Genomic DNA, 19,653 nt, shown 5'->3' with positions numbered 1-19,653 from the left:
CTACAAACATCATATGGAGTTGTGTTTCACGTCTCAGTTAAGCACGTAGAGGATTCTCCTGATGGGGGGAGCAGGACATTCTTTCCCCCTCTTGCTGTTGTTTCGCCTTCACCACTGAAGGGGACAGTTTGATGCAAAGGCTTATGGGCTTGCAATATTTCCCCAATCGTTTTTCCAAAGTGGGGATTGGGTCATTTATATGACAGATGACGGATCAACATAAGAACAAATTGTCAGCGTGAGGGAGTGACAGCGGGGGAGATTTTCATTAAAACAGCTGTCGTGAATCCCTCATTCAATGCACCATGACGTGCACCAAAAAGGAAAATCACAGCTCACATGGACGCGGGAGCTGCAATGAAGGCCTGCCAGTTGTGGGTGTGCACGGTGACATGGCACCGAGATGGAGGTAATCAGTGATGAGGGGGAAGAAGAAGATTCTGTAAGCAACAACATAATGAGGGGAGACTTTCACCTCATTGGCAGCATGGCAGACTGAAATAGCAAAAAGCCGGAGGAGACTAGTCACTTCCATAAAGCCCCCTCTGTACTGGGCACACTTTTAGGCAGCTCTGGAGCCATTGTGGCTGGCAAATAAAGAAAACATAAAAAGACAATGGTTTTCTCACACCACTGGCACTGACAATTTCTTTATCCTGATCTAATATTAGAAATCCCACTCTACTTCCTGGAAAGTGGCTCTTTTCTGACTGGTTGGCTGACAGCAGCTTGAGTGTATAATACAAGGTGCTTGACTGGATGATGTAGTGCATCCTGGTGAAATGTGATTGTCCCCTTCCCAGTTGTGTGTATAAATGATGTATTCTCAATGAAAAACAAATCCCATCAATTGATGGCAATAACACACACAAGGCCCGCTGGAGAATAGTTTTCCCATATACTCTTGTTACTTTTTTTTATTATATATATATTTTTTATGGGCTTTTTGTCTTCAGCCACATGAAATTGGAGAGAGACACTTTTGATCACACCATGTGTGAAGTAAACAGAGGGGGGGAAAGGCTGCTATATTGCTACAAAGAGTGCAATGGGTTGATGAAAGTTGCCGGCAGATAAGTTAAAGCTGATACAGAGATGGATAGGATGATAGAGGGGGAAAATATGAAAACAGATAAAGATGAAAAAAAGAAGGGTAGCAAAAACCCAAGAAAAGAAGTAAGAACAGAGAAACAAGCATCAGGGCAGCAGCAGCGACGGCTGGCTGACGCAAGATGGTTACAAGTTAGAAGAGTCTGGTGCACCACAAATTAATGGGAATGGCTCACCTCAAGAATACGGTTGTTGTCTTTTTTGGTTTGGCTTCAGGAGAGCAAGAGCCGGTACTGCACACCGTGCAGGAGCCATTTGGCCGTAACACCACTAACCACGGGGAGCAAAAGATATATAGGCTGCTCTGGCCTGGTCTAACCAAGCAACATTAAGGGGGGTGGCAGAAGGTGGTAAAGGTTAGGGGGCCTGTTGGGCGCCCATGATCCACCGAGCCTTTAATTAAGCCACTGGCAGAGAGAAGTACTCGATGCTGGAACAACAAAGGGGGACACAGGGCTCATTAATAAACGATCTGGCGATTATTAAACTGCAATTAATTCTTGTCCTGCCACTTATGCCGTCTCACTTTGTCTCGGAGATCAGCAGGGGAAAGGGTTGCGATCACACAAACAGGAGTTTCCCCTCTCTTCGTCTCTTTAGTTCCCGTGCTCCCTCAGTCCATCCCTTTGCCTTCCACTTTCTAAATGTGGCACATGGGAGCTGGAGAGGCGTGGGTTAGTTTCATTGACTGTGTCGGAACACCATGAATGAGAGGTGTGATGTTTGCGGGCTGTTGCATTATTACCAGCAGCCACCCATCACCCGCCGCTGTGTTCTGTCTGTAAACACAACTTGATTAATGCAATCGGATCAATGGAACACGAGCCGCCAGCCAATGGCGGCAGGTTGTTGCCATCGGTCTCTGTTCATGCCGTGCGGTTGCTGTTGCAGCAGTGAGTACTCAAATGCAGTTACATGATCACTACGTCGAAACTCTAATCAAAACAACTTCAGAGAGTTAAGCGGCTCATCCGTCAACGATGGCAGCATTTCGATGATGCCAATCAGGAATTGAGAGATGAGGGAAGTCTCTCTGACTGTGTAGAGGTGGCAGAGAGATCAAGATGTCTTTTGGACCGCTGATGGAGCAGTGCGCCCTCTCAGAAGCCTGGGGTGCGTGAAATAGAAAGACAGAATGTGTTTCCAAGCAAAAACACCCCTATGAGGCAAGTTTCATTTTGTTTATGCTGCATGATACCAGGTCATCCCCGACTGACGCTGGCCTCACAGCAAACCCAGCGAGCTTTGCGGACATGGTTTTTAAGCTAACGAGCGCGCCGCAGTCTGATGCTGGCCAGAGGGCTTGAAGCCGGCCAAAGAGGAACAATCACCGCTAATGCCGTGTTCACACCGGACGCGACGCGAATTTGCGGCGCGACCAGTTTACATGTTAAGTCAATCCACAGACACGCTGCGGCGCGAATTTGCGAATGTGCGGCGAGATAGACGCGTTGGAGGCGGCGCAAACAGAACGTTTGACCTGGGGCGAACTGAGCGAAGGACGCGGCGCGAATTCGCGTGAGTTGAATTATCCCAACTCTGGCAGAGAAATCGCGTGACGCAAAGTTGCGGCAGCCAATCAGCGTTGAGAATCAGCGTTGAGAAGCTCCGCCCGTCACCACCGCCGTCTCCCCGTTTCTGAATGAAACTCCTGCTGCTCCGCCTGAACCAGCGCTGGTAGCGGCTTCATTGAGACGCTGTTGTGGGACTACGGATAATATTATGAACCCAGACACCATGGAGTTTGATGTTCCGACATATTTGGAGTTAACACAAAAAGTATAAAGCAGAACTGGTGGTTATTTCCATGGTGGATGGCATAATCGGTATCATTTTACTGAGATACGCGAGACGCTGTTCCTGGAGGAGTCGGTGAAATTCACCGAGCTGTGTGCAGCTACGGATGATGTTATGAACCCAAATACGAGGGCGTTTCATGTTCCGACATGTTTGGGACTTCCACAACAAATATAAAGCAGAACTAGTGGTTATTTATTTCATGGTCGATAGCGGAAATGAAAGCTTCGTCGCTTGTCTCTCACAGAGGCAAGCAACAGAGCTAAGCCACGCCCCTTTGGTCACGCCGCGAATTCGCGTTTGGTGTGAACACCCTCTTTCTACTCGCGCGAGTAAACTTCCGCGGTGGACGCGGCGCCGCAAATTCGTGTCGCATCCGTTGTGAACACGGAATAAGGCCAACGTCGTGGCCAAAACAACAGCATTGAAAGAGCCACGGGCAGCGTCTGATAAGTCCGCCGCTGGTCCAGCAGTAGCCGACAACAGATCCGGCCATGAGTCATGCAGTCGTACATGGGGTGAGAACCATTGTCAAGATGGCTTGAGCATATGTAGATAGACTGTTTGAGATTTTAGAGGTCAGGGGCAACAGCAGGGCGGGCCAGCAAGTCAACACTCGCCATGAGGGATTGCATGTGATGACTGAGCTAATCGACTCAGTCACACTGGTTCCCAGACTGAGCTGCAGTGTTGTAGAACTCAAGCTCAATCCTGGTCTTGAGTTTGGGTCTCAAAACCACTTTTTTTAAAGGTCTTAAAGATTATTTACTTGATCAAAAGGAATCCTCTTTTGTTCGCTGCAGGTGCGAGGGAATGTGGATCTTTCGCTTTTCAATTTGAGGTCCAGGTCCTGGTTTGCTCTTGCCTTGGTCTTTTCTCAGTGTCGATGCATTCTGGTCTTGGTCATGACCTAGTCTCGGTTTAGGTAGCTTTGACTACAACACTGTTCATACATTGATGTTAAAATGCCATGGTTGGATACGTTGATGTTCATTAAAACACCCCACTGTGGCATTGGAAAGTCTCCGACCAGCTTTCACCAAACTAAAGAAATGTAACATTGAACAGAATCCTGGATCATAGAACAATGATGTGCCCCAAATATGTCAGACTCAACTGAGCAGGGGAACCAAAGCTACTATGTTAGTCGAGTTACATAACAGTAGAGCCCCTTTAACTACAGCATGATATCCTCTCTGACGAGGTTCGACAGACCCTGCCATCCTCAAGTACGGGATACAGGAGCGAATGCCAGGTCAAGCTCTGTGATTCCCTGGAAGAGAACATTATTATGTGGAGCTAGCTAGTACTCGTGCTTTAGAGTTCACGAGTTTCCACGAAGCGCACACATACACACGCACACACACACAGACTTGCAAGTGCACATTGGAGAAAAGAAAATATAACAGTGAACTGCAGTCTAATTAAAATGGCTCCACTGTTTCATTCTCGGCTCAGCAGCCCCACTCTGAGGAAAGAGGGAGGACACTGATGAAGAGAGGGCATGAGGAGGAGACTGAGGAAAGATAGCTGAAAACGTAGGGATGAGGGTGTATACCAGCTGATTGAAATGGATTTTTCTTGCAGAACTGCAGAGGAGGATAAAAAGTCAACCAGAGAGACCAAATGATGACCAGGGGGAATTGTAAGGCCGGGATTCTTTGTGAATTCATATGGGAAAAAAAGACGTCTTCATTAAATTCACGCTTAGCAAGACGGAGAGATGTTTCAATCAAGGTAGTACTGACGCAAGATGCACTGATGCTGCATTATGCAGTATCAGTGCAAAGCTTATTTATGTTAATAATTAGCATTTCACAACCAGCTAGCCCCCTGTTGTCCCGCCGTCTGGGAAAGCGCATTGTACAATATATGAACCATCTCACATACTGGTGCAGCTGCATGAAATACACGTAAAGAGGAGACCAGGCCAGCGGTAGATGAAAATGGTGTTGTCAAAAATGGTACATTTTAAAAATAAATAAATCTCAACACAGTATTATATGGAAATAAGCAAGAAAAACACAAAAACACTGTTTTGGCTATATATATAAGCTTATAATGTTCAAAAGGAAATGTTTCTGACATAACATGCATTTCATGATGCTGTTTTTTTACTATTCTACTATTTCTACTATGCTAGTTTGATTCTGTACCAGACAAGAAATTGCAAACAAAATGTGGGAAAAATAAAAGTTATACTGTTAAAAACAAAGCATGCATGGCTAAACAGTGTTATATTAAGGCAACCATATGGCATCACCACCCAAAAACCCTCTCCTTCTCTAATCTGTGCCTGAGGCAATGATGTAATCTGAAATTTGTAATAAAACCCAGAAGCCAGCAGATACAAAATGCTTCCAGTATCACTAACCAACAGGAGCCCTGAGAGGCAAGTGTGAACAAAAACACAAAAATAAGTAGTTTTTTTCCATCTGGGAAGAAAGGTGACAAAAAGGTTTGGCTGGTAAATCTTTTGTTGTTGTTGTTGTTGTTGTTGTTAGGATTATTTTTCTCCGAGCTTGTTGTTGTAATGCACTACTAACCCATAGGACTTCAAGGTGCAATTCCTCCATACACTCAAGGCACATATCTTGTGTGTTACTGTCATGTCTTTGTTTTGGCTAGAGAGGTATGTTGATCTGGGCTAACTTGTCGTTACGGGAAAACATGAATGCTTTTATTCATATTTAAAACATGGGATAGCGCTGCCTTTTGGGGCATTTAAACATTACAAAACTTAGATAAATACAAATTATATTAAATTCAAATAAATAAAAAGAATTACCTGGCGAAACATTTTTTCCCCCAACTATTTTCAAAGTCGAAAGAAAGTAACAAATCAATGACACTGGCAATTGTCTTCTTCTTTTTTTTAACCTGTTCTCAAGTTACAGGAGAGAAAACTATTTAAATTAGCCTCCGAGGGCTTACTGACCATAACAGCGTCTTTCTGTTATTGATTTCTAAGTTATGTCTATATTCGGCCTATTAATCAGGGGAAATGTGTTGAATTAAAAAAATAAGAGATCGATTTTATGTAACAAAGTGACTTCAGCTAAAGTATAAGAGTGGTGAGGTTGTAGGCGGTTTTTAGGTGTACTGTAGGTAGTATAGGCTATGAACTGAGACTACATGGCTTTCTTACCTCCCAACAATTGTGGGAGGTCTGAGAGAGAGAGAGAGAGAACGAGAGAGAGAGAGAGAGAGAGAGAGAGAGAGAGAGAGGACGTGTGAGAGCTTGCTCTTCCGTTCAACCTTGCAGAGGAGAGCAGTACATGCTGTGCACAATAGAAACATCTCCCACACACAAACATGCTACCCGGTTTCCCTACTGTGCAAACAGACCAGTGCTTCTAATTAGACCACTGGGGGTCTGAGAGAGAGAGAGAGAGAAAGATAGAGAGAGAGAGTGTGTGTGTCTGTGTGTGTGTGTGTGTGTGTGTGTGTGTGTGTGTGTGTGTGTGTGTGTGTGTGTGTGTGTGTGTGTGTGTTTGTTTGTTTGTTTGTTTACAGATAAAGAAACACAAAGAAATAGATGGACCCATTTAAAAAAAAAAAACGTGCTGTAAAATGTTAATTTAGTTCTTAGGTTATAGAGCATCAGTGGTGATGAGGGGTTGTGTGTGTTTGTGTTGGTTGTGTGTGTGTGTGGTGTTTTTGTTGTGTGTGTGTGTGTGTGTGTGTGTGTGTGGGTGGGTGTGCGTGTGTGCGTGTGTGTGAAAAAAAAAAAAAATGAAGAGAGAAATGCAGCGTCAGCACTGCTGCTTTCCCGGCCCAGAGACTGGCACGGGAACACCACGGGCTAGGGTGTCATGTGTAGGTGTGTGTGTGTGGGGGCATGTGATACCTTTGCAAATCAGTTTTTTTTATTATACCTGACTTGTATATCACAATTATTAGGAGAGCATATTGAGCTTTGAGGACATTCATATATACATGCTTCTCATGTTGGTTTCGAGTGCGTGAATGTACGCAGTGGGCAAGTGTGTGCTGCAGTTTACGTGCCAACCCCCGTGCCCCCTCTCTCCTCTGCCATCTGTGCTCCTGGCATGGCTCCTTAGTGCCGGTAATGAAGAGGAACGCCCTCCCACACACACACACACACACACACACACACACACACACACACACACACACACACACACACACACACACACACACACACAATTATACACTTTCTTCCGTCTCCTCTGTATCTCTTATTCCTCCTTCAACACGTTCTTCTTTTACCTTTAAATGACTCTGCTTCACGGCATGCAACTGTCTGCGCACACACGTCCACAAACAGCTCATCTGTCCCAGGTACCGCTGCTTTTAAAGCACCTTCCTGAACTGCATCCCCTCTGAATCCGCTTGACTTGCTATCGATTTTTCTTTTAACAGAACCTCACAATGTGTTGTCTCTTAAGTTCAAACGGCTGAATGCTCTCCTCCCACCCAAATGAACAAATCCTATAAATACTGCAAATCTAATTGCTGCACTGAAAGGAGCCCCGGACATGGTGTGAAACACACACTGATAACCTGACCCAACCCAAGATGTCATAGATTCACACATTACACACATCTGTATTGATAGTGTTATTTTGTGGCATTACATTAATCGTGACATTAATGTGTGTAATATTACTTTTCAGAGTGCCTCAGATAGTCACCACTAATGCACTTAAATCAAATATATGTTCTTGAAATGTGTGAATGAAATGTTTTTTTGCAGAACGTTTTAGAAATTGTTAGCAGAAACAAATTTGAGCAATTAAAGTCCAGGAGGTCAAAAATTAATTTAAATTAATTAATGTATCACTGACGTGACAAGGTGCCACGCGCACATTTAAAGAGTTTAAAAGACACAAAAGAGGAGGGAGGAGTAGATCATGCTGAGATGTGTGTAGACTCAGCAGAGACAACATTAAATGAGAGAAATTGATCTTCGGGAGATTACATGTTTGGAAGCAAAACAGAATTACCGAGAGCCTCGTTTCATTGTATGCCATTATGTTTGTAATTGTCACCTGCAGTCTCAATTTTGTGTTTTCCTTTATAGACATTTATATTGCATTTATATATACAAATGTAATATGATATCATTTAATGTAATATGCATTTATATATACATTTGTATAAGTAAATTGGTAAATAACAATTCACCAGCATGCAGGAAATTAATTGGTTGACGTAAAGATATGTTGAAATGATACATACGCTCTTGGCTTCAGTCCTAACCCCAATCCTTCACCATAACTTGTATTAAACAATACACTTTCATTGGCATGTTAATCTTTTGTTCCTAAAATGAACCTCAACTAGACAAAAGACACATTGCATCGTACTGAAACCAAATGCAAAAAAGACAATGTATTTCAGCATTAGCTACCAAATGTGGCCTACGTCAACAAACATGCACACTTGCAATCCCACTCGAAGAACCCACACAAACATTATCAAACACAAGCTTAATCCTCCAACTTTCCACCCACAATACACACACCTCTATCCTGTGATGTAACCAGGAATAAATAGGTGAGTAAACTATGACATCCAGTTGGCGATGACCACGAGGAACCCATCCACAGAAAGTGTAAAACTGCGAGCATGAAAAGCTGTACATTGCAACATGCCTTCAAAAGATCGCATTCCAGTTAGATTCATTTATTTTCTTTTTTCAGGGGGGGCATTCATGAAAACACCCTCCTATTAATACCTTCATTATGACTTCCGCCAGCCTTGAGCTGAAGGGGAACAGAAAGATGGACAGCTTATCCACTTGTCATAAGTGCATACCCACTGAGTCTCCTCTGAAAACAAACACACCCTCACACTCCATCACACCCTTGTTTATGCTCCGGACCGTGTGGAGGGATGTAGTTCAGGAGAATTTTTGGACGCCACAGCTCGCCAAACCCCAGGTCCAATGACCTTTCCCTCATCCCTGCATCCAGTGAGCTCTCCCATGTGCCAGCTCGGCCTGCAGCAGACGGGCCGGTTCAGCATGGCGTCACACCAGCCGACACAGTGGCATGTCAAACAGGCACAGCCACACTGTACCGCCATATGGGAATAGTGCGTGCTGGGATCGTATTGGATGGGAAGACAGTGCGGCATGCGTGGCCGGATTTGACCACAAATCTGAATAAATAGATAGAACGGCTGAGTATACTGTATATGTGAAAGTCTGTAAGTACACACACACACACACACACACACACACACACACACACACACACACACACACACACAGACTGCAGACACGCAGCATGCACTCGCACACTTCCCTTTAGACACCCTCACAATCCACTCTACATCAGACAGCAATAAACGAGGCAGATACACACAATCACACACTACACACTCACCAGACCTAGCACTCACCCTCATTCACACACACACACACACACACACACACACCCTCTGCAGACGGTGATGACGGCCTGTGTTTGGGAGGTTAATGTCTCTTTGCTCCTCGCAACCTTCACACTTGATTACTCCAGGCGACTGGTGTCTGGGCGGCGGGGCCTTAACTCATGCACAGCGAAGCCCTCTCTGCCACCACTCTCACACGCTAACCACGTTCATTAGAGATGCTAATGCCAGATTGAGGACGCCGTGTGCAAAACTGTGTGGGTGCTGTCCTTTATGAAGAGCAAACAGGTCTTTCTCTTTTTGCACAGAGATGCTCAGTGTCCTCGTGGGATCAACAGCCTCTACAGACATTTTCACCTTGTGAGTCTGCATGTTTGTCATCGTGGAGTAATGTGTCCCGGAGACTCACAGCAAAACAATATCACTGATTCATTATGAGATAAATACCATACAATTATCTGGCCAGCAGATACACAATGTATGTACATATATGCAAGAATATATATAACAAATAAAAAAGGGATAAATCCAAAAGGTATACTGTATATGAATGAGTGACAAGATATTTTATATATATAGATATTTTAATATAAAACATACATTTGGTAAATGAAAACATACATTTTTTTAAGATCACTGACACTATCCCTCCTAATATATAAAATATAATCATTATAAAATACACAATAATGTATATGGACTATATAGGGCTGAACATGACACACATGGAGGTTAGCCCCATATGGGTCATTTCATAACTTGGTCATGTTATCACCATATAATTTCCTGGCGGTTCAATAAATAAATAAATACTCTATATAAAATAACCAAATGGTTAAGCCTATTTCTGTATACTCCTGTGTGATTTAAATACTAATGAAAATAAGTAGTGATACAGTATTTTCTCATTTAATTAAGAACTTGAGGGACATTTTTTAATGAAAGTGTCAACTTAATTTACTGAATTAGTTGATCACATTGAACCGATTAGGCATTGTAAGGTGATGTGAAAACAAAACCACAATCTTTAAAATATATTCCCTGAAAAACATGATTGAGAATCTGCTATTCTTTTGATTATAAATGTAGATGACATAAATGTTCATCACTTAATAAATTGATATATGATTTAATTGTGATATAAATCCATCCAAAGGAGCTAGATTATTATATTGAATTATGGCCCAGCCCTACTGAAAGGGAATATAGTGTTATATTATATGTTTTTTCTTCTTATAATTACCAACAGTGTGTTCAGCTGGTAGAATGCCAGCCTCTATCAAACCAATCAACAATTCTTGACATTCTATTTGGATTATTATAATTATAGCAGTGGGATACTGATGGTGAGTTAAATTATGTTTTCCATGCAGTATAATCTCCTGCCAGCTTCATGATGCACACATATAATAATAACCTCCAACACATTTCACATTCAATCAGAAGTTCTTATGCAGAAGGTTATATATAATGTGTCTAGCAAGCCAGATAACACAAGACCATTATATTACATTATATTATATAGTCTGCATGCTCAGCTGGGACTGAATAGTGAACTGGAACTTAACCAGTATTAAACATTCACAATGTTAAACAATAACATTATGTATAATAATAATAATAACTTTATTTATATAGCACCTTTAAAAACAAAGTTCACAAAGTGCTCTACATAGAAGCAAAGAAGACATAATTTAAATATCGGTAAACACAAAGGACCATAGGCAATGAATACTACAATAATCAAAACAGACAAATAAATACAATATACAAACAAAACCATCAGAATATAGTCTCTTTATACTCTGTATATGGAGTACAAGCATCAGGAGCTCCTTGTGAAATCTATCAGTACGCCCATGCATTAATCAGTCTCAGTAAAGTCATCATCATCTGGACAAAGTGTTGTTTGTAATATCTGCATTTCTGGGTTTGAAGGGGGAGGAGCCTTCTTGACATACTGCGTACTTTAAATCTTTTGAGACACATGCAGGCTGTTTCAGCAGGCTTAGCATAACACAAAGTAGACTTGTGTTTGTTTAAAAATAACTGAGCAGGTTCATCTCTTGAACTTAACAGATCTGCTTGCTTCGTAGCAATGAATGCGGTCTGAAAGAGGACTGAACTATTGAGGCCTTCTCTTCAGAAATCCAGGTGCCTACACTGACCATGAGATTCTCAAGTGTTTAAAATTGAGCCATTGGAGAGCGTTTTGGCCTATACAATATTCGTTATACAGTATGTGTTCTTTATTTCCTTTTTTGGCCTCAGTCACTCACTGCAGGCATCATTTACCAAATAGTTATTACACACACACACACACACACACACACACACACACACACACACACACACACACACACACACACACACACACAACACACACACACATACACACACAGACCATGTGTGAGAATGGAAGTAGGATTGACTTTTCTCCTCCTGCGCAGTGCGGTTTATGAGGGTTTCTTCGGGGGAGTGACCCTTATGGACTTGTTATTTTTGATGTAAAAGCAAAGGCAGACAGTAGCAAGAGTTACATAAGGCTGCAGACGTTAATACGGTTTCCATCGCAAGTGACAGGATTTACTTTGCTCTTCAGAGTTATCAGGATAAGACCTCCTTTGACAATAATGCCATTTGGCTCCTATCTTAAGATATCATATTTTCTATCTCAAAAGCAGCACAGGCCTATCGCTGCAGATCTAATAAAAAGCTTTGTGTGTGTGTGTGTGTGTGTGTGTGTGTGTCTGTCTGCACGCGTGTCATCTAAATGGCAGTTATCTGCTAACAGCGGCGATGTTGTGAGAAAGATATGAGCAGATAACGCTGACAGAAACGCAAGGAGACATCTCCATCAAGACCGGCGTTCATCCCCAGCTCCTTTTCCTTCTTCTCACTCATTTATTCCTGTTACCCCATTCTAACCTACATTTCTCTGCCTTTAATCTATCAAGCTCTGCCCCTGTGAGGCGCCTCTCCTCATTCCATTGTATTTCTTGTTCCAGATGTGTTTCTTGAAAGGAAGGTAGAGGGATGTTTGACTGTGGGGGCATGGGAGGGATTGGAGAGTGGTAAGTGTCCGGCCCAGGCGGTAAGTGTGTGGACCAGGCAGGGGGGGACTAGGTTGGTGTTTGAGTACGGAGGGGTGTGTGTGTGCGTGTGGTTCTGATGGAGAGGGAGAAGTCGATGATAGAAGAAAAATAAGTAGGGTTTGGGAGCGGTGAACAGATTATGACCTACGCCTTTTATTATCTCCGCACGCCGCTCTGACCCCCCCGTGCCAATTACAGAGATAAGGCAGCCTGTACCTGTGTGCGCACACACACACACAAACAAGGGTGTACTTTCCTTTCTCGCTAGCAAAATGTGTGTGTAATGCACGCTCGCACCCAGACATTTGTATTCAGCGCTTGCTATCAGGGGCCACACACTTTCTCCCCTCCCCCACCCCTGTGCAAGGATGATGGGGTGGGTGCGCTGGTGCTTTAGAATCCGTGACAAGATAACCTCCGCCGATAGCTTCTAGAATTTCCGAACGGCCACTGCAGGAAGACATATCTGAGTCGGTAAGATGTTGAGAGGACGGCAGATTGATTTCGAGAAGCGGGGAATGAATCATACATTTTACCCGTCCCCTCCAGAATTTGAGTGCTCCCTTCAGAGCTTCAAGCACAGGCGACTCCCCTGCTCCCCTTTCATACTGCCATCTGCATCCTCCCTCATTGCTTTCCCTTTTCCTGCTCGCCTTGCATCGTCTGCTTCTTATCTGTGTCCATCGTCCTCTTATTTCTTTTTCTCCCTCTCACCCTCCTTGCATCTTTCTTCCTCACTGTTTCGAAAAAGAAAAAAGGTCCCCGGGGGATGCTGATTTATGATTTTAACTGCAGTTTCCAGCATGCTGTGGCAGGAGGGTATGGTCCCATGGGATAGCCATCAGTCCTGCAAGGCAGTATGGGTTTCGACAGCTCCAGGCTGCTGCCGGTTCTCTCATTAGAGTCTCTGTAATGAGTGCACGTCTAACCTGTCGCCTGTGCCACGTAGCGCTGAGACGAGGCTGACTGGTCGTGGACTGAGGCGATGCCGACGAGGCCGACACATTTACGGTCCTCTGTGCGGCCTTTGAGATATGATCCATTTTGACAACTGTGTATTGTGACTTCGGTGAAAAAAGATGCACAAGGAGCTTGCACCCTGTGTGGATATGTGAAATCATTTTCTATTGATAGAGTAAAAACATCTTTGAAATGCTGCACCATTTATTCAGAATAAAATACTTTGTAAGATTATTTGTTGAACTATTGTTGCAGGCTCCCCTTGTACCTAACCTGTAGTGAGCTCATTTGTTAATGTACTACACTATGTTTGTGCTACCTAAATTGTTGTGCAACAGCAGAAAAGCTACAAACAGTTTCAATTTTCATGAAAAGTTTGTAATCCAGTAAAAACTAAAACGCCTACGAAGATCCACAGTAGTTTCATGATTTACCAAAATCTTATATTTTGAGAAACTAGAAGCTTAACACTAATAAACCCCCGGTTTTTCTGAATACTGTACAGTCATCATCACTATGTATCAGTCTCACCAGGTCACCAGACGTACATACAGGACTGTCTCAGAAAATTAGAATATTGTGATAAAGTTCTTTATTTTCTGTAATGCAATTAAAAAAACAAAAATGTCATGCATTCTGGATTCATTACAAATCAACTGAAATATTGCAAGCCTTTTATTGTTTTAATATTGCTGATTAATATTGCTTACAGCTTAAGAAAACTCAAAAATCCTATCTCAAAAAATTTGAATATCATGAAAAAGTATACTAGTAGGGTATTCAACTAATCACTTGAATCGTCTAATTAAGTCGAAACACCTGCAAGGGTTTCCTGAGCCTTGAAAAACACTCAGCTTGGTTCAGTAAACTAAATCACAAGTATGGGGAAGACTGCTGATCTGACTTCTGTCCAGAGGACCATCATTGACACCCTCCATCAGGAGGGTAAGACACAAAAAGACATTTCTCAAAGAGCAAGCTGTTCACAGAGTGCAGTTTCAAAGCACATCCACAAAAAGTCTGTTGGAAGGGGGAAATGTGGCAGGAAGCGCTGCACAACCAAGAGAGATGCCCGCAGCCTTAACAGCATTGTGAAGAAGAGTCGCTTCCAGAATTTGGGGGATCTTCAAAGACAGTGGACTGAAGCTGGAGTCCAGGTATCAAAAGCCACTGTTCACAGACGTGTCCGGGAAATGGGCTACAATAGCCGTATTCCCATGGTCAAGCCACTTCTGAACTCAAGACAACGGAAGAAGCGTCTGACTTGGGCTATGGAAAAGAAGCACTGGACAGTTGCAGAGTGGTCCAAAGTCCTCTTTTCAGACGAAAGCAAGTGTTGTATTTCATTTGGAAGTCAAGGCGCCAGAGTCTGGAGAAAGGCTGCAGAGGCGCAAAATCCAAGTTGCTTGAAATCCAGTGTGAAGTTCCCACAGTCAGTGATGGTTTGGGGTGCCATGTCAGCTGCTGGTGTTGGTCCACTGTGTTTCATCAAGTCCAGAGTAAATGCAGCTGTGTACCAAGAGATTTTAGAGCACTACATGCTTCCGTCTGCAGAAAAGCTCTATGGAGATGAGGATTTCATTTTCCAGCATGATCTGGCACTTGCCCACAGTGCCAACACCACCAGTAACTGGTGTACTGACGATGGCATTACTGTCCTCGATTGGCCTGCCAATTCCCCTGACGTGAACCCCATAGAGAATTTGTGGGGTATTGTAAAGAAGAAGCTGAAAGACACCAAACCCAACAATGCAAATGAGCTAAAGGCCGCTATTGAAGCATCCTGGGCATCCATACAACCTCAGCAATGCCACAGACTGATTGCCTCCATGCCACGCCGCATTGATGCAGTAATCCGTGCAAAAAGGATTCCCAACCAAGTACTGAGTGCATTAATGGACATTTTTTTCATTCAAATGTTTGATTTTGTTTTGCTGTTATGAATCTTTTTTTTTTACTTTGTCTGAGGAAATATTCTAATTTTTTGAGATAGGATATTTGAGTTTTCTTAAGCTGACATGCATGACATTTTTGTTTTTTTAATTGCATTACAGAAAATAAAGAACTTTATCACAATATTCTAATTTTCTGAGACAGTCCTGTATATACGATATATGTATGTCAACAGTGAAATCCCTCCATCCAGATTACAGGAGAAGTAGAACACAGAGCAGTGGAAGTAATCATGTCCTTGGAGCTAAGCAAAGCAACCAGCAAGATGGCGTCAACCACTCGGCTGCCAAGGTTGAGTCCCTGAAAGGCAGAATCCACCATCCACTTGAGGTCCCAGAGGGCGTCGAGCAAGACAAGCGTGCCACCCTCCTGCACAACGTGCTCTAAAAGCTGTTCAGTCGACCCCATCAGCTCCTTAAACATGCCGGCTCGCTGTGCTTCACTTGGTCCCAGGTGAGAAGACAGAGAATTGTCTCCCTTCTCCGAGTAAAATAATTGAAATTGTGTCCAGAGTACAAGCAGGCAGTGGAACATTGGTGTGGACAGTTCTTATTAGACAAGAGGGGCAGGAAGGCAATCTCCTCACCCGGTTAGGTCTAGTGAGCAGATTGCCTCAGGTGTCTGGAGTTCACAGAGAGAGGCGGGAGGGGAGTGGGGAAGGCAAGTAGAGAAACTAAAAAACACAAAGCACAGTGGCATCCTTGGCGATCTCTCTACACTCCTTCGTTTGTCAGCCATTTAACAGCAACAAAAACCAACGCAATGTGCACTTGCTTTCATATTTGAGACTAAGACTATTACTAGAGTAGACTATTTCTACTATGACGAACACCACCAACAACAAGCATTCTGCTTAAGTTACAGAACACTTACAGAACGACAATGTTAATAGAAATAAGTTAAGAATGACTCAAATGTATTGGAATTAGTAAAACAACATTTACAAATGGTAAACAACGTAACTAATATAAATCACCATTAAACTTCCTTAGTTGATTACTTCCATGAAGACAATACTTTTTTATGTATCACAAGTTTCTGAAATTGAATATGTTTACTTTACAAATATGCAAATGAGGCAATGCCTTATCACATATGCGCTAATCTGCATACATGTCCAGAACAAAAATCGGAATATATTTTAAGTATCTCATACAAGTACCTCATACATCCAGCACTTAAAAACATCCAAACCATCCCTTTAATGTTTCTTAACCTTCAAAATAACAACAGTCTTTTATTCGTGCTTAAACTTCCTTTGTGACGCTGGCCTCCATTGACATACATATGTATATATATATACATATATATATATATACATATGTATATATATATATATATATATATATATATATATATATATATATATATATATATATATATATATATATATATACATACATATATATACATATGTATGTATATATATATATATATATATATATATATATATATATATATATATATATATATATATATATATATATATATATATATATAGTGAGAGAGCTAGAGGTAACTGTACATCGCAATGTTAACATTAGTAGTTTAAATATTACAATTTATCACACACATACGCACACACACACACACACACACACACACACACACACACACACACCCTTCAGAGAGGTTATATACACACACACACACACACACACACACACACACACACACACACATCATTCCTGCTGTAGTGAGGAAAATGTTCTGATTACATATTCCTTTGAAGTTCATATAGGCTTCAAAGCATTTCTTTATTAGGTCATATCTGTCAAACATTTTAAGAAGCATTTGGTTCCCATTAAAACATGCGGGGAGCAAAATAAGATAAAGTGTGTGGAAAATATATGAAGTTGCATCCATGAAGGAGATATTTATGTGCATATGTTTTTCAAATATGATTTGTGTGGAACTGGCAGGAAGGATTGTTCTATCCAATGTGTTTCCACAATGTACCTTTCCTCAGTGGTGACATTACACTAGTATCACACAAACTGTTCAACACTTTAAACTTGTTTAGTACTGGGAAATGTGAAATTAATTTCTGTTTTCTGTTGTCCATCGCTGAACTAGATGATTGCTTTTGACCTGAATCTATTTATATCATATGACGTCGCCATCTCTGAGGGTGGGTGCATTATGTTAATAACATATTCCTCTCATTGGCTCATTGCATCACATTTGGCCCGGGGTTTTGGAGGATAAAATGAACATTAAAGAAAAAAGGGATACCCTCTAATGGAGCATTAAATTGCCTTTAAAAATCAAATCCCAATCCGAACATCTCCAAAATACATTTCATACAGTCTAACTCCGATAGATGCTAAACCTCCAGAAAGCGTAGGATGTCGTGCGTGCTGAGGGTAACTTCTCGTGCCAACAGCAAATCCTTCTTTGACATCTATTTGGCTGAGGTAGGCTGTGATGACTCATGATTTAAGTGAGTGATTGGAAACTCATTCAAATTCAATATTTGAGAACGTAAGCGAGCCATCGGCTTGGAGACGAGCGACAGGCAGTACGGGTGGCTGGCAAGAAACTTCAATACTAATTAGAGTGAACAAACGCCCATTCAAACACAAAGATGACCACGAGCCCTGCAGACTCGAGCACTGTATCTGCGGTTACGCGGCGATATGAACTGTCGTCGTGACTGTGCAAAACACATGAGGGGGGAGTGTGAAAGCTGACAACTTGGTTGGAAGCAGTTAAGACTGAGGAGGGTGACGGCTTCAGTGACAGAAATACACCGTGCTTGTGTGGGCAATCTCAGGGATTCATTTCCCTGCCCACAATATGTGTCAAATGAGGCACGCACCTGTGAATGCATGTGAGCATACATCTGTGTGTGTGTGTGTGTGTGTGTGTGTGTGTGTGTGTGTGTGTGTGTGTGTGTGTGTGTGTGTGTGTGTGTGTGTGTGTAGGCGTTCACAGTGTGCGGTCCTTGCTGGTCTCTGGAATAGTTAAATAAAAAAGGTAAAACTGTGGAAATTAAAATCTCTTATCAGGAAAATGACTCAATTATAGAATAAGGGGTCAGTGAAAAATATGTCAAGATATTTGGTTACTACTAATTGAAAATCAATAAGATTTTGTGCATTCGTCCAAATAAATTGGTTTCCCTATCTTGGCTGGCCTTTTGCAATTCACTTCACACCACAGGTTTTGTTTTTTGAGCAAAGTTAGCTCACTATCTCACAGCACTGGTCAAAACTTTGCAGTCCTGTAAGTAAAGTGCAGTGGAAAGCATTTTCTGGGGCGGAAATCTCTGGCACTCGCTTAGTGATGCACTCCACCAGAGGTGGTAAAGAGTGTTGGTTTGAATTTCACTTCTAGGCAGTCAGTATGAGAGCAGCTCAACTAAACGGCAAATTTAATTGTAAAAAATTAGCCATACCTCGATGGATAACTTTAAGAGTGGCTGAACTTGTTTTATGTTCAACTCCAGTGGTTCCACTTATCACCTTGCTGTAGGGATGTAGTACTCCAGGACTGTGTGACATCACTATTGGGTGTTGTTGAATATTTCTTTCACCTATGGGTGTGGTCAGGTGCACACATCGCTGCAGCCAGGAGAGATACACCACTGTTTACATGGAGTTAAGTTACTCTTTAAGGGTCTGGTGGTGCTCTGCGATCAACATGTTATTAGCACTGATGCATCTTTTCAGAGCAAGTCGTAAAAACAGCATTTGTTTGAGACCACAGTAGTGCAGATTACTATCATTATGCTACACTCAAGCCAAGAAGAGGCCAACCTTTACATTAACAGCGTGCTCCCACATGTTGGAATCTTTAACACGCCTGGTATGCACACATGAAGGATTTCATCTGAATGACAATCAGATCCACAATGTGTGTGGACTGTTGTGAAAGTGTAATGCTCACCAAAGTCGGCAGGTTGGATTTTAACACATAATCAGCGGATGAATATCAAAAAAAATAAGCTGAACAGTCACCCAAAAGCCAATTAATCACACATCAACGGCAGTTGACATTCATTCTTGCTCATATTACGCTCAATGAAATATTACAACGTGTTCTTATTCCCAACTCTTCACATACGGACGCTTGTTCAGGACGACTGGAATGCCGTTTTTTCCAACACACCGGGTACGCTTTAGTGTTACTTAGGTTTAGGCAACAAGAGTGCTTAGATCGTTGTAGTACATCATTGAAGTACATTTTCTACGTAGTTGACGTAACTTTTGCATTATTTAGCTTTACTTACATTAACGTTGACTTTTAGTTTCACTTGGGACACAAACAGCTGTGTCCTGGGTGAAAGTCATGAGTTTGTTTGACCCGTCAATACACCCCGCCTAGTGACAGAGTCCTTACGTGGACTCTGTCACTACTACATCACCTGACT

At 42.3% G+C, this 19,653-nt stretch overlaps 1 protein-coding gene across 6 annotated transcripts in view; it reads right to left on the bottom strand.

Annotated features, from left to right (window-relative positions):
* nrxn2b (neurexin 2b) overlaps positions 1-19,653 on the bottom strand; it is a gene marked incomplete at both ends in the record, with an annotated part of 555,176 nt that overhangs the window by 306,044 nt on the left and 229,479 nt on the right. The gene's annotated exons all lie outside the window — the stretch shown is intronic.

Source organism: Taurulus bubalis (assembly GCF_910589615.1).
Source record: "Taurulus bubalis genome assembly, chromosome: 3".
Lineage (NCBI taxonomy): Eukaryota > Metazoa > Chordata > Actinopteri > Perciformes > Cottidae > Taurulus > Taurulus bubalis.
Note: the sequence above shows the minus strand (reverse complement) of the source record. Positions and strands in the feature narration are given on the sequence as shown.